We start from the raw sequence: 15,683 nt of genomic DNA, 5'->3' as shown, positions 1-15,683 counted from the left end.
GATAACCCAAACTGTACATTACTCCGACAAACATACTAAGTCGCGTAGGCATGTAGCCACTAGCTTTACAATTGTTCTTAGTATTCTCTATGTCAAAAAACATATCAAAGTCATATCGTTACCTTGCTTCAAAACTATATCTAGTACTTTGACAAGGTCAAAAAAATGGGAAAAAGGATCCCAGTCAATATCGTTAATTCTTCATAGTTTCACTTTTAAACATATTAGCACAAAGGGAACCATATTCCAAATCAAATAATTATAGTGTTACCAAGGCAAATAACATACAGCTTTGTAAATGCATACAGACATAGTTATGTCATCATAAGTCCAAATCTGAACAAGGGAACCACTTAAAACCAAAATCAGAACTCGAATTCAAAATCATGCTTAACTACTTAATCGTACCATAAGGTGTAACATCCTCTCTTAATAAGCATTTCTTCTTGTTACAGCACAAATTAATTTGGCCATCTAATATCAGAGTTAGAATTCTTATCCAGATAAGTTCAATAGGACAGTAAATCGATTCGAAATCACGTTGAACATATTATACAACTCTGAATAAGCAAATCAAAAGAGGTAAATGTCCAGTACATATCGTTAACTTACCATCCATACTTCCCTCACTTTCCCATTAGAAGTTGTCAGTAATTTCTCAGCTTACAAAATCATCTTAGTTATAACTTGTTTCAAAATCATAGTTCATAGTGCGTGACCAACTCGGTGCAAGCTTAATAGTCATTTTCCTTATCCATTTTAGCCATCAGCAAGCACAAACTTACATTCAATAAACCTCTCACATAATTCTAAGGAGAATCACTGCGTACATAACTTTCTCTTACAGCCGGTCACACTCTACATAATTCAACGATCATACAAACACAACGTATCAGAATACCTAATACAACAACTTTTCAAAATCATAAGTCTAAATATTATTAATATGTAGTGGTTAAGCAATTCATCTCAACAGATGATAGGTAACTATCAATCCAAAATAACAACTGATAACATAAGCATATAAATTGCCTTACCAATCGTTGTCCATTTTCATTCTATTTAACCTGACGGAGGTAGGATCCTTCGGGTCCTCTACCCTTATTCTCGTCATGTTCTGCACAACAATCACAATATATACAAGAAATGTCCAATCGACGTAGATCAGAATCGTTAGCGTTAACAGATTACATTTAACATTGCCATCATTTTCTTTCATATGCATTAAGAATGTCATGCATGATGCCTAAGCCTTTTCTAGACATCCCAAAGCTCAATGGATTCGTGTGTGAGATGGCAACTCGTGCTCTGATACAACTTGTCACGCCCCAAACCTGTCCCTAAAAGTTTGGGCATGACCTAATCATAAACGGACATGTAACCTGGTAACATAACATACGGGGCCTTATCGGAAGCACGAAATATAAAAAAAAAAATAACGATACAAATAAACTCCATTGAGCTACTTCTACATGCCAGGATCTCATACATCACATGCATCATAGTGGATAGGTAAAGTCCCAAATTATAACCCGGAGCATTGGTTATATACATATACGTATACAGCCCCAGCCCTGTAATTGGGCATACACAAAACATGAAAATTACATACATCAACCTTAGATGGACACTCAAAAACAAGTCAACATCTTAACAGCTAAACAAAATAAATGGTCGTGTATAGTGCCTGGATACACGAAGGTTGACAAAAGAAAGCGGGCGCCGTGGCTAGGACTGACCGCCTGATTGGGGACCTACAGAAACAGACATAACAGAAAGTGAGTCGGGCTCAGTGAATAATAATACATAAATAAAACGATGCTTAACTTGAAACATAACACATATCAATGCATATAAACATGCAGAGTTGACATAGTTAGTCTGATTCTGTGGTAAGTACATGACGGCCTTAGGCTCAATCCTGCAATATAAACATAATGGCTATAAGCCCATGAAGCGTGGTGGCACGAGGCCCTTGAACCATGTGGCACGAGGCCCTTGAAACATATGGCACGAGGCCCTTGAAACATGGTGGCTATAAGCCCTTGAAACATGGTGGCATGAAGCCCTTGAAAGATTGGCATTAAGCCCTTGAAAAGTTTGGCACTAAGCCCTTGAAAGATTGGCATTAAGCCCTTGAAAGATTGGCATGAAGCCCTTGAAAGATTTGTATACCAATCAATCCATATCATGTCATAACATAGCATAAACAGGACGGATAAACAGAACCCAAGTCATATATATTCTTAATTATGCTTAATTCACAAACAGAAATTAGAGTTCATGCTTGCTTATACATGGTACATCCAAGAGCACTAACAATTAATATAACATATTTGATCGTGTAACATACTTGACCTTGTAACATACTTAAACTTGTAACATACGTGAACTTCTAACATACGTGAACTTGTAACATGCGTGAACTTGTAACATGCGTGAACTACGGTATTATTACCCCCCGGGCAAGGGCCTTGTGCTAAGGATGCCTTAAATACCTTTATAAGGATGCCTTGAATACCTTTACATAAATGGACAATCATTCAGTGATTCAAAACATAGCATGTTAGAGATTAGGGCATTTCTTGTCATATCATGTTATTATCGTACGCTTAACGAAGATAGAATAATTCACATTCTCATGAGGGTCACATAAAAATGTTAAACTTTGGCCCTTATGTCGTGGTTTCTGATTAACTTCCAATTCACACAAATACTCATAGCTTTCCAATTATTCTGATTCTTCGAAGGTGTCTACACTTGATAGCCTATAACTATCTCATATTTATTTAAAATCCGTTCTTCAAGGATGAACATAATTTCTCTTTATTCCTTAAGAAGCGGCGTAGTTCATTTGGTCTATTAATCAGTAGCATATAGAAGCATACACCTTTGTTTGATTGTTCAACATAGTTGACTTGTAATTAAACCGTCTGTTACATCATTCACATGAGTTAACATAGTTAACTTAAGTCTAACAGGACATTCCTGATAATTATTAACAAAAGGTAAGCACATTATAGATTGAATGATATCAGAGATACGTGAATACCATGGTTCCATAGTGCTTATACGTTCCCTTGGTTCGTCGTGAATCACTATAGCTATTTTGCAAACAACGTTAGTATTCTTTATCAACAGTAATAAAATGTACTTCGCAATAATGCCCTTAGATTTTCCAATCAACATACTGTTAACATGCTTATAAGAATCATTAACGATAATTGAACGTATGACTACCGTACTACTACTCACAGTGGCAGGTCTCTGATAGCGGTGGAATGATGTCCTCGTCTTGACCTACAAACATAATGCACATAGCAGATTATGAGAATAAAACCAATCTCTTTTTATTCCTCACCCAATAGCTATGATGGTTCTAGACTCATTATTCCTCCATAGGTTATAATCCATGCCTCATAAAATAGGAGGAATCGATAGGAGAAAGGTTCAGGCGAAGAAACGGTACAAATTCAGTAAATAGAAAGTGAACAGTCGTCACTAATTTGGGCATAACTATTTTTTTACTTAGAATTTTGGAGTGAGACCACCACCATTGGAAACTAGACTTCCGGGGCTTGATTTTAGCCTCAAGAATCACTCAAACCGGAGTCCGGATGCAAAAGATATGCCTATTCAAGGTTACTCAGCATAAGCTGAAACAGGGGTGGCCGCTTGTGCGCCCACTTTGGCCGCTCGTGCGGCACAATTCCACTCGAGCGGAAGAACCCGGCCGCTCGAGCGCCCAAAAACATAATGAAAACCCATTTTTTTTCCTCTTCTCCGCACGTGCGGCCATGGCCTCCGCACGTGCGGCCTGGACCCTGTTTGGCAGTCCGAATTTCATACAAAACCCCATGTTTGGTGATCATCAACAAGGTCCAAAATAGATTCTTTAACTACTAAAACATAGCTCAAAAATCATGTAAATAGGGGTACAAACATACAACCATTTGCACATGGATTTGATCTTCTTCACTCTCTCACCATCACAACCCATTTCTCTCACAAATACATACACAATTCATCTCTCACATAATTGGATGCAAGCATGTAAAATCATAAAGAGTATGTAATTTCCCTCCTATGGTTCAAATTAACACAACTACAACATGATGATCATACTTCTTCAATTCCATAAGTGTCAAACACACACACATACCACAACACAACTCTTACCTTACTTGAACACCCAAGAAATTCATACCCCAATACAAGAAGAGGAGTTAATTAAAGTGAAAGTACATACCTTGTGCCTAGATCTCTCAAATTCCCAACCTTCTTTGATGATCTACCTCCCTTTCCCTTCCTCACTTGCACCCCTAAACAAACCCTTATTTCTCTCCAAGCGGTATTTCACGTTTTTTGATCAAGGTTAAAGAGGACTTAGGTGTCTATATTCATAAATAAAAGCATATAGGACAAAACTCAATCGTTTAATCATTCCAAAATTGAAATTTCGTAAACATACTTAATATTACCTAAAAATTATGTTGATCACAGATATATAATCAATTTCAGATAATTAAGCCGTTAAGGCTTCCAATTTCTGATTCAACCATTCTAGATATAACAGATACTTTTCTTGTTAAACAGATAGACATCTTTAAACATGGATTTCACTTACTTAACCTTAATTTCTCATGGGATTTTACAGTAAACATTTAAAAGCACAAAACGAGGACTGAAAATATATCAAAAAACATGTGTGAGGGTCGGGTTATTACAGAGAGATAGACCATTCATTTTTTTATGACAAACATCTAATGAATTTGATTTTTACAGGATAAATGACTCATATCATTAAAATAAAATCCTTAATAAATCCACAATCGAACTGTTCAGTTGATCCCTAAATCAACTGGAAATAAGTATTTAGTGCTAGTTGGCCAAGGTTGCGCCGAAGCTAGACAATCTAAACAATGGCTTCTTAACAATTTTTTAATCAAAATTAAAAAGGGAAATGATGATTAAATGAGCTCCTAAACAACAAATCTCACAATCACAACATATTAAACGAAATTAACAGTGAAAAAAACATGTACTTACCTGGATTAATTCTAGACACTTCCCAGACAGAAGTTGAAGCCCCTAGGAAATAAAGTTGATAAACCAAAAGAACACAAAAAATGGTTAGTGTGAATAACACAACATTTGTTCGCACGTGCGCGCGCGTGTGTGAGAGAGAGAGTACCTGAGCTTACGCAAGCCAAGTAATCTAACTTTGATAAATCTAGCATTAAGTAGTCCATTTTCATCGATGTCGCAGGTAATTTTGGCATAGTTAATCACATCTGATTTGTTAGGTCCTTGCTTGTTGTCAATTTCGCGAACAAGCTTAGTTTAATTGAGTTGTAATTTTTTCTTGTTGTTTGGTCTTCCCACTCGAGTAGCCAAAGTTGCGCTCGAGCAGAGTTTGCACCTTCGCAGTAGTTTGGCTTGTCTGCAAACATACTGGGAGGCGTGTTTTTGCGCTCGAGCGTAAGTTCCAGTGCTCGAGCGTAGACCTGTTTTATCGCATGCGTTTTAGTGATTCTGCTCAAGCGGCAAGTCCTGCGCTTGAGTGGGGTTCGCAGCCCTTGTTTTCTATATATATGTGTTTAAGTCCATTTTTAGGTTTAAGGATTCCAAATCTGTTTCGAAGGGCTCTAGGATTTTCTTTTGGGGCTATTTTGCTAGTTTTCCTTTAATGTTTGCTTGAGTATTTGCAACAACTCCGACCCAAGATTAACGATAATCCATGATTTAATGTGCCTAATAAGATATTAAGACCAGATTTTGAATTAATTGCATATATGGTGCATTATTTATGTTTTTATCTGTTCATTGTAGGAATATCTGTTTGAGATTCTGCTATATTTTGCGAATTGAAGGCCTTATCGGCATCGGATTTTGAAATTGATCTAATTTATGTGTTATGTGGAATTTATAGAATTTTATGGTAGGTTTAATTGAAATTCGATTCGGAACAATTAAATTAGATTAAATTAATGCCCATTTATTTTAACCTCAATTAACTATACTTTAACCAAGCCTATTAAGCACCAATTGAGCCCCACGCATCTCTTTTCTTTCATTTGAGCACATTTAGCCTCTTCAAGGAAGAAAAACGCGAGAAAGGAAGAGTAGGGAGGAATTGAGCTCAAACAAAGAATTGGCTAGGGAATTGAAGGAGAATTGGAGAATTGAGCTAGGATTCATCAAGAGCCCAAAGAATTGAAGACTTTAGATAAGAAACCAAACCTTTAGTCTTGAAATTGAGTTGATTCACCCATGAATCTAAGTGAATTGAGCTAGGAAATGTGTGAACCAAGCTTAAGAAGTAGGAAGGAAGAACAATTCAAACATGCATGTACATTTCATTGTATTTGGAACATGTTTACTAAGAAATTCTCTCATGCATGTCTTGACTTCACCTTAATTTTGTGGAATCATCAAGTTTCATGATGTTTTGTAGCACTTGATCATGTTTTAAGAAGTTGGAGTTTAAGGAAATTCATGCATGCCATGTTCATAAAACATTCATAAAGTTTAAGTTGAATTTTTGAGCAATTGGCATGCTTTTGGGCCTTGATTTCATGAAATGATCTTCAAAGCATGATATTTTGTAAGTTTCTAAGTGTTTTCTAGAATTTTGGCCCAAGAGGATGAGTTTTGAAGTGTTTAGTTGGAGGTTGAAGCTTGGAGATCAAATCTGAAAATTTCAGAATTTGAATCCATGCTTGAGCGTAGGAGTTCACGCTCGAGCAAGCACCCTGAGTTTGTGCACTTCCGCTCGAGCGACCAGAATCTCTCTCAAGCGTGAAATACATGTATCCATAAGTTCTTATGTTTTGCAGCACGCTCGAGCGACAGACGTCACGCTCGAGCGAGGGTCTGAGTCTCATGCTCGAGTGTGGATTGAGTGTCCGTTGAGCGTGAAAAACTAGCAATTAGTACTTTTGCCAAGTTTACAGTACGCTCGAGCGAAGTAATTCACGCTCGAGCAAACCTTCACATTTTGCATGTCCGCTCGAGCGAGGAAAACCATGCTCGAGCGTGGACCCTGTTTTCCGAAAGTTTTGAAAAATATTTTCAAGTGCATTTTTGCATCCTCATTGCATCTTAAGCATTCCTAGGCCGTGATTAAGACCCCATAATGAGGTTAAAGGCTAGAAATACGCTCAAGACAAATGAAGTAAGTTATGTCCAATTCGAACATGTGTTTCAGGTATGTGTTTGTTATGTGTTAATGTAGGTCACGTGCCGTAAACCGTTTGATTAGTCTACTCTGTCTGTCTGCACCGAAGCCAACTGTGAGTAATAACTTAGTAAAGCTACGTTTAACTTTATTTATTTTCTATACGATGAAATAAGATCTGTTTTCTGAAATGTTATGTTCTGTATAATGAATGACTGTCTAATTTCTGACAATGTATTTGTGGCATCCTTAGCATGATGTGATATCTATTAGCTGTTACCTGGTATCGGAGGTTCCATTATGGAACTTAATATGTCCGCACTCTGTTACCCGTACCGGAGGCTCCATCATGGGGCTCAGCATGTTTATTCTCTATTACCTGGATCCAGAGGTTCTTTTATGGAACTAGTTATTTATAACCACCCTATGTTCTACATCTGTTTTGTGTTTGTTCTGTTAGCGCTAATAGATGTACCACGTATGATCAAGTATGAACTCTAATTTCTGTATATGATTTGAACAAGAATACGAAAGTGAATATGAATATGACTCTGTTTATGAATCTGACTTATGATTTCTGAATCTGTATGGACTTTATTCATTAAAACCCCTTTTACTCCGTTATTATTCACTGGGCTTTCACTCACTATTTTATATTATGTATGTAGGTGAGCAGGCGCGTGACCAGGCCCAAAGTTGATGGCCTACGTTTCAGTTTTTGTCAGCCAACCTTTGTGCCTCCCGAGGAGATTCCAGATAAAGTCAAGTTTTATGACTGTTTTTGTAATCATAGTAGACTTGGTATATTTTGTTAAGTCTTGGGCATGATGACTGACATTATACTCCTAGGAGTGATATGTAAATATTGTATCTTCTGACATCATTCGTAAGTCTATAAAAGTTATAAATTATATGTCTTATGTATGTCTCCACAACTCAATGGACCACTTATATTTTGTACATTAGCTTCCGCAGCCCCTAAATATAAGTTAATCTGTCAAGAGGCCTCTAGTAATCTAAGGATTACTGGCCGATTACGACGCTAAACCCATAAGGGTGGGTTTGGGTCGTGATAGTATTAAAGTCACATGGTTTGACAATTCACATCAAAGGGTTGCTTGAGTAATCATCTTCAAGAGTGTTCTTCTTCGGTAGAATCTGGAGATTCCAGCGTGGAGTGTTCGAAGGTGTTCGAAACTGTGCGCAGTCATTGAATCGACGTGGATGTTATGGAATCAACATCAATCTAATCAATTCTGAGACGAAGGTTGCGGTGGAAGAAATACAAATTGTTGAAGACAAATTGACAGAATTTGGGTAATTTGTTTGGTTGTTTTGTATTCTTTCTTTCCTTCATAGTGGATTGATTTGTGACATTTCGCCCGTGATTTTTTTTATCACAATTGGAGGTACTCCAATTGTGATTTTTCTACGTAAAAATCGTTTGTGTTGATTTATTGTTTTTTGAAACAACAATCTAAATCACTATCGTACGGGCTTGATGATTTAGATTGTTAGTTTTAATTGTTTGGGAACAGGTATAATTAATCTTGAGCTGAATCACGAATCACCTAGGTTTTTCAATTGGTATCAGAGCCGGTCACTCTTTGTTTTTATCAAAACTTTAGGAGTGTAATTTTGTGTGATTGGTGATATGGATTCAATTCATGAAGTTAACTCGACCCATAGACCTCCATTATTTGATGGTACAAACGATTTTTATTGGAAAGCTCATATGAGAGCATTTTTAAAATGTATCAATGAGAAAGTTTGGCACTGTGTGATATATGGGTGGAATGAACTTGTTGTCACTATTGATGGTGTTGATATTTCCAAACCTCTTGATAAATGGGATGCATTCGATTATCAAAATTCGAGTTGGAATAGTAAGGCTCTCAATTCCCTTTTTTGCTCCATCACACCTGAAGAGTTTCATCGTATTTGGACTTGTGCGGTAGCAAAAGAGGCTTGGGATATTCTTGAAACTATTCACGAGAGTACTACTTCTGTTAAAAGGTCAAAACTTTAATGTCTCACCTCTGCTTTTGAAACTCTTTTTATGTGTGATGATGAGACGTTTGATGATTTTTATGCTAAACTTAGTGACATCGTGAATTCCTATTTCACACTCAGTGAAAAAATCCCTGAAACTAAAGTTGTTGGAAAAAATTTAAGGTCTTTATCCAAGAGGTTCCAATCAAAAGTTACAACTATTGAGGAGGCTCAGGATGTTGATACCCTCAAGCTTGATCAGTTGGTTGGAAACTTGCAGATTTATGAAGCGCACTAGATTTCTAAAAAAAAACAAAAAGATAGTGTGGCTTTTATTAGTGCTCATGAGACTGCTAAGACCCCTGAGATTGAGTTTGATCTAGAGTCCAAAATGACAGCTATGATTACCAAACAATTCAAAAAAAATTTAAAGAAAAAGAAGTCTAATTTCAAGGATCCTAATTCAAAAGATAAGGGTAATGAAAAACCCATAACTTTTCCACCAAAAATTGCTCCAAAAACTGAAAAGAAGACTGTGAAGGGGCAAGGTGTCATGTGTTACATTTTTAAAAATAGAGAGCCTTTGGGCAAATTTGGCTCCCGAAGTGATGAAGGTATTTTTCTAGGGTATTCAACCACTAGTAGAGTTTTTCGTGTCTATAACTTGTGAACTTTGTCTTTAATGGAATCGATCAATGTGGTTATAGATGACACAGGTTCTTCTACTTCAGTGATAAATGAGGAAGAAAATGGTGAGTCTCCAATCCTGGATACTGAACCACAAAGTCAAGGAGAAGCAGAGGTCCAAGCTCAAGAAAGTGAGTCAGCACCAACTTCTAAGGTATGTCCGAGTCCAAAGAGTACACAAAAAGACGCCACTTCTGATGCTCCTGTTACTACAAGTTCAGAGTTCAAACCATCAGCAAGGGTAAAGCTGAATCATCTGACTCAACGAGTGATTGGAAGTGTTGCAGATTGAATGAAAACCCGAAGACAAATTCGGGATGAGGTATCTAATATATGTTATGTTGCATTAATTGAACCTAAGAATATAAAAGAGGCCTTACTAGATGATAGTTGGGTCAATGCTATACATGAAGAGTTAGGTCAATTTGAATGTAACAAAGTTTGGACTCTTGTTCCCAAACCTAGAGACATGAATGTGATAGGTACCAAGTGGATATTTAAAAATAAATCTGATGAGAGTGGTACTGTGGTTAGAAATAAAGCTAGGTTGGTTGCTCAAGGCTATACACAAGTAGAGGGTGTTGATTATGATGAAACGTTTGCCCATGTTGCACTTCTCGAATCTATTTGTATTTTACTTGGTGTTGCATGTTTTCTTGGCCGCTGACCGGTTCACTGGCCGGTTGATCGGCCAGACATCCGATAACACTAATCTTCGTGTTGTAATGTTGAACAGTATCTCGCTTGTTGTAGCGATGAACAACAGCGAGGCTGATGCACGTCCATGTTTAATAAACAATATCACTAATTTAGCTAAAAAACGATTTTAGCTACTTTGATGCAGATGTTCTAAGAGCAGGGTGGGAGGTGGTGGTGGTGAAGAAATCAATTGCACCACCAAATCGAAGCCCAATCGGAGCCGGACTCAGCCTCGACATCGTCTCTTAGAAAATCGTCAACTCCTGGCTCCGTCATCCCCACCTTCTCCAAACCTCCACCTTGCCTCTCTCCATTGATCTGGTACAACTTCTCCTCTCTCTCTCTCTCTCAAATTTATTTGCCCTAAGTTGTACTGGATCATTTCTAGGGTTTGTTTATACTTTTTGTAGCATTAGCTTTTGGTAATTGCTATTTGGGGCAAAATCTACTACATACTAACAACCTATGTGTATGATGTTATCAGAAGTAACTGTAGGATATAGAGGATTATTTAGATAAATATAGTAGTATATTATTCAAAACTATGCTTGAGTATTCACCCAAAAAAAACTATGCTTGAGTAAAATTTTTGAATAAAATGTTTATTTGATATGAATCACCCCAAGAGACAAGCTTGTTTAAGCATATATCTACGTAAAAGCTTTAGTAATGGCTGAGTGATAAATTTCAAAGTCACAAAATAGCTTTGAAAATTGAGTAAACATTTGAATGTCATTTGATTTGAGTAAAGGAGTGGAGATGAATGTTTTGGTAGTTTTTTACTCGAATTTAATAAATTTGATATGGGTAAAGGGTAAGGGCTGGAGATGCCCTAAATCACTCAAGCTTGGGTTGGATGTCTCCAAAATTTTAACATAATCAAGATCAGAGCATGTAATATGTCATGTACTCGAACATCGTTATCTATATGAGAATTATAATATTTTCACTGTGTGGGAGCGTGTTGAGGATATACTCGAACAGTTTAAACGAGTTGTGGCTTCCTGATCTGCACCCAAGGCCCCTTAAAAAATACTTTTACCAAATTTGAACCTCTGTGTACACCTCTATATCAAGTAAACTGTAAAAAAATGGCATCACCTGCGTGAGATCTTTGTGGTCTTGGCTCCTTATGAGATGGTCATCGAAATGGCTTTTTGACCGTATTATCAAACAGTCAAATTTTAAGTTTCCTTTTTCTTCTAAGAGTTTCTCTTCATTTTACAAGCTACTCATGTGACCTACAGACAATGCGGCATGCCACAGGTTTGTAGACAGTCCTCGTTAAATTTAAACACAACAGGATCAGTAACTTTTCCCTCATTTCTCTTTTTCATTTTAAGTTTCTGTTTGCCTATAGAATGAAGCAACAGATGGTGACAAGAATATCATATGGACACTTGCAAGAGATGAAAACTTAAATTTTATAGCGGCACACTGGGCTGATCTCCACAGTCCTCTGTACAATGCGCTACCAACAGATATTTCTCTCTGAGGCCACTTGTACCTCTCTTTCTGTGTTTCTAATGACAAGTCTAATGTTAAAGTGAAGACTAAAATCCTTCAAACTGGTGAAATCATCGAAATAGTTGGTGATTTGCTCATTGCAGCAGATGGGTGTCTTTCTTCAATCCGAAGAAGTTTTTTTACGGAATTCAAGTTGAGGTTTGTAGAATGACACAAAAATGCTTATGGCTGTGAAGTACTCTGTGATATATAAATTTAATTAGCCATTATAATTAACTTGTGCAGGTACTCAGGTTACTGTCCATGGAGAGGAGTATTAAAATTTTCAGATAATGAGCATTCAGAAACCATGATAGGCATTAGGGAGGCATATCCAGATCTTGGGAAATGCTTATACTTCAACCTAGGTTACAGAACACATACCATGCTTTTTGAGCTTTTGCACAAAAAGATCAACTGGATTTGGTATGTCAATCGACCAGAGCCAGAACTTGAGGTGATTCATTGCTTGTTCTTATCTCATGTAAACATATTTTCTTTTTACCCTACTATGATTGAATGCTAACCAAATCATGAATTTTATTTTGGCTCGAGTGAAATCCCTGAGAGTGAGAATTAAATAAGATGAAAATAAAAAGGAAGTTTTGTGTAATGTTTTAGATTTTGCAATGTCAACCAATTCACACCCTTGGAGGATGATGATTAGCCTGTAACTGTTGCTGGATAGGCTAGAAATTCATAGGAAATTTAACCTGGAAAGACTGCCAGACATAGATTAGTGTTTTGAAAAACAAATTGGTTAGACAGTGTAAGGATATTAAAAAACAAATTGGTTATTCACTCATTTCGAGAAGAAAATACAGTTTAAGGATGTTGGATCAATTCAAAAATAAATTTAAGCAATTCCTTTACTTAACTTAAAGCTTTGAATTAACTAATCCAAGGGTTAATTATAAACTCTAATAATTTCACTTTTTTTTTCACAAACATCACATTTAATCACAAAAAAATCCAATTATCTTTCCAAACACAAAAAAAAATTCTCCAATAATATCCTACAACTCAAACAATCTACAAAAATAAACACTTCCCAAACACCTACATTCCCAAACACCTACATAGACAAATTAGACTACCTGAAATTACCTGATACATCTATATCTTCAATGAAAAAGTTAAGAGAGAGACAGAGAGAGAGAGAGAGTATGATCCTGCTGAAGTCATTCAAAATGCTTTGCCTAAAACGCCTCTGATCTCCATTTCTCCATTAGTTTGTGTCGCAGATAATTGGCACCCTACTCCAAAATCATTTCCGCTTGGTTGCCGAGAAAAGAGATTGCTTTTTTTCCCCTCAATTTTCTCAGGAAACAAACAGACGAGATGAAACGAATTTCAAGCCGGTGCCAAACTTACCTGCGACATAAAACGATGGAGATTGAAGATCGAAGGAGCTTCGGCAGGACATCATGCCCGACTTCAGCAGATTCAAGCTCTCCTCTTCTCTTCCGCGGCGATCTATGAGCGGCTCTTCTTCACTTCTCTGGATCTAGGGTTATGGAGTTATTTATCTTGTGGAAAAATCAATTTACACAAGGCTCCCTCTGCACCACTTATTTATTTATTTTTTAAAATTACAATTCTATCCCCCAATAAAAATTATTCTTTTTGATATCCCACAACCAAGCATCTTAGGCCCTGTTTGTTTTGAAGAATATAGAGGAGATCAGGATTGAGATAGAGGTGGAGATGGAGATGGAATCTATTAATATTTTGTTCGTTTTGGGAGATAGAAAAGAGATCGAGATAGAGGTCCAAATTATGATGGGGTTTGAAAGGGGGATTGAGATAGAGGAGGTGTATGTGATATTTAGTCCACTGGCTTCGGTTTTTTTTTTACATGTTGGGCATTTTTTTTTTTTGAACTTTAATGTTTAATATTTTTGTATTTTTTGTTAAGTAAAAATCATAATTTTATTTGTTTTAATATTTTATATTTTTTTATAGGGTAATAATTTAACAATTCTCACACTAATAACTATCATAAAAACAAATACAATTTACTTAACCCCCTCGTTATCAATTTCCTCGCTATCAATCCCCTCTATTTTACTTCTGAAAACAAACAGAGCTTTAGAGCATCTCCAATGGTATTTGCTTTTATAGCATTGTCATTGTCAAATTATAGCAATAGTACTCTAATGGTCACATTCTATTTTGGTAAATCTCAACCAATTTTTCCTCAAATTTTGTAGGTGTTATTTAGATATAAGTTTTTTAGTATTTTTTTATTTTTATTTTTGTCTTTTGTGACCTTTTTTAAACTTTTTTTTTTTAAAAAAAAAATTAAATATTTACATTGTATCCTACTAGATAAATATAAAAAATTGAAAAAATTAATTTTTTTATTTTATTTATATAATTCACCTCATCAAAAAAACACTAAACTACAAAATTAAAAAAAAAATAAATTATTAACTACATTAAAATTGCATAAACCACTACATTACATTGCAAAATAAAAATTATATTTAAAAAGAAATAATAAAAATTACATTGACTAATAAATGACATTGCAAAATTAAAAAATATATTTTCCCGTAATTATTCATCAGGAAGCAGGAAAAAATAGTAATTTGGGTTGCTGACATGTGCGGACTATTTTGCGAAAATCTCATTTTTGCGCATTATGTAATATGCTTTCGTCTGAGGGTCCAAATGAGAAATATCCGTAGTCATTATCAAATATTCTTCCTTTTTTATCTCAAGTTCTTTCATCTTTTGCAAATGTTCTTCTTTTTTTATCTCAAGTGCTTTCATCTCTTGCAATGCTTGAACTCTTTTTTATTCTCTTTCAGGTTTTTTCATTTTCTTCTCAACAAGGTATTAGTTAAATGTCTCCAACAAATTATTAAATTTGTAAACTTCAGCTTCAATAGCTTGACTTTTTCAAAGCAATTTTTTTGCAGATTTCCTACCCATAGGCCTTTTACCCCTTGTAGAGACACTGCCCTCACCAATTGGATTATTACTAACAGTTGGATTGTTACAAACATTTGGACTATTATTGTCTTCAAGAGAAATGCAGTTATCCATAGGGAATTCGAGAGCCGAATCAGGGGAAAATGATACATGTATCCTTGACTTCACTGTGCTCGTAAAAGTTACATCTTGTCATCTGATATTATTTGCAAGATTGGCCAACAATGTTCAATAGTAAAATGTTTGTTTTCATCTTGATGGTATAGAAGTTTCGCTTGAAGCATCTGTATCAATAAAATATTAAATTAATTAATTAGTTAAATTTTATATAAGACAAAATAAAAAAACTAACATAATAAATGAAGATGAAATCTTATTATATCAACTTGAGACATTCCACTTGGGTATAGATTTTCGACTTGCACTAAATACCTACGAAATTTGTTGCAATATTTCATGATTGCATCCCGTCGAGATGAGATAAACACTTATGTTCTTGAGTGATCATTCTGTAACGATCAATAATTTTCAAAAATTCTTTCCCATAAATGAGCATGAGATTGCGAATTCTCAATAATTGGGTCTTTAGTAATATGACATCAAGCTTTACAAATTGTCACATCTTCTTGAGTGGTGAATGAGTTTCCTCTCTTTGTTTTTAATGAATCTTCCATACTGA

At 35.8% G+C, this 15,683-nt stretch overlaps 1 pseudogene; it reads left to right on the top strand.

The window, feature by feature from the left end:
- Positions 1–9,854: 9,854 nt before the first annotated feature.
- On the top strand, positions 9,855–15,239 carry LOC145803429 (uncharacterized; annotated as a pseudogene).
- The last annotated feature ends 444 nt before the right edge of the window (positions 15,240–15,683 follow it).

This window comes from Camellia sinensis, chromosome 12, assembly GCF_055761805.1.
Source record: "Camellia sinensis isolate YWXY chromosome 12, ASM5576180v1, whole genome shotgun sequence".
NCBI lineage: Eukaryota > Viridiplantae > Streptophyta > Magnoliopsida > Ericales > Theaceae > Camellia > Camellia sinensis.
The sequence above is the reverse complement of the archived record's forward strand: the minus strand, read 5'-3'. Positions and strand labels throughout refer to the sequence as shown.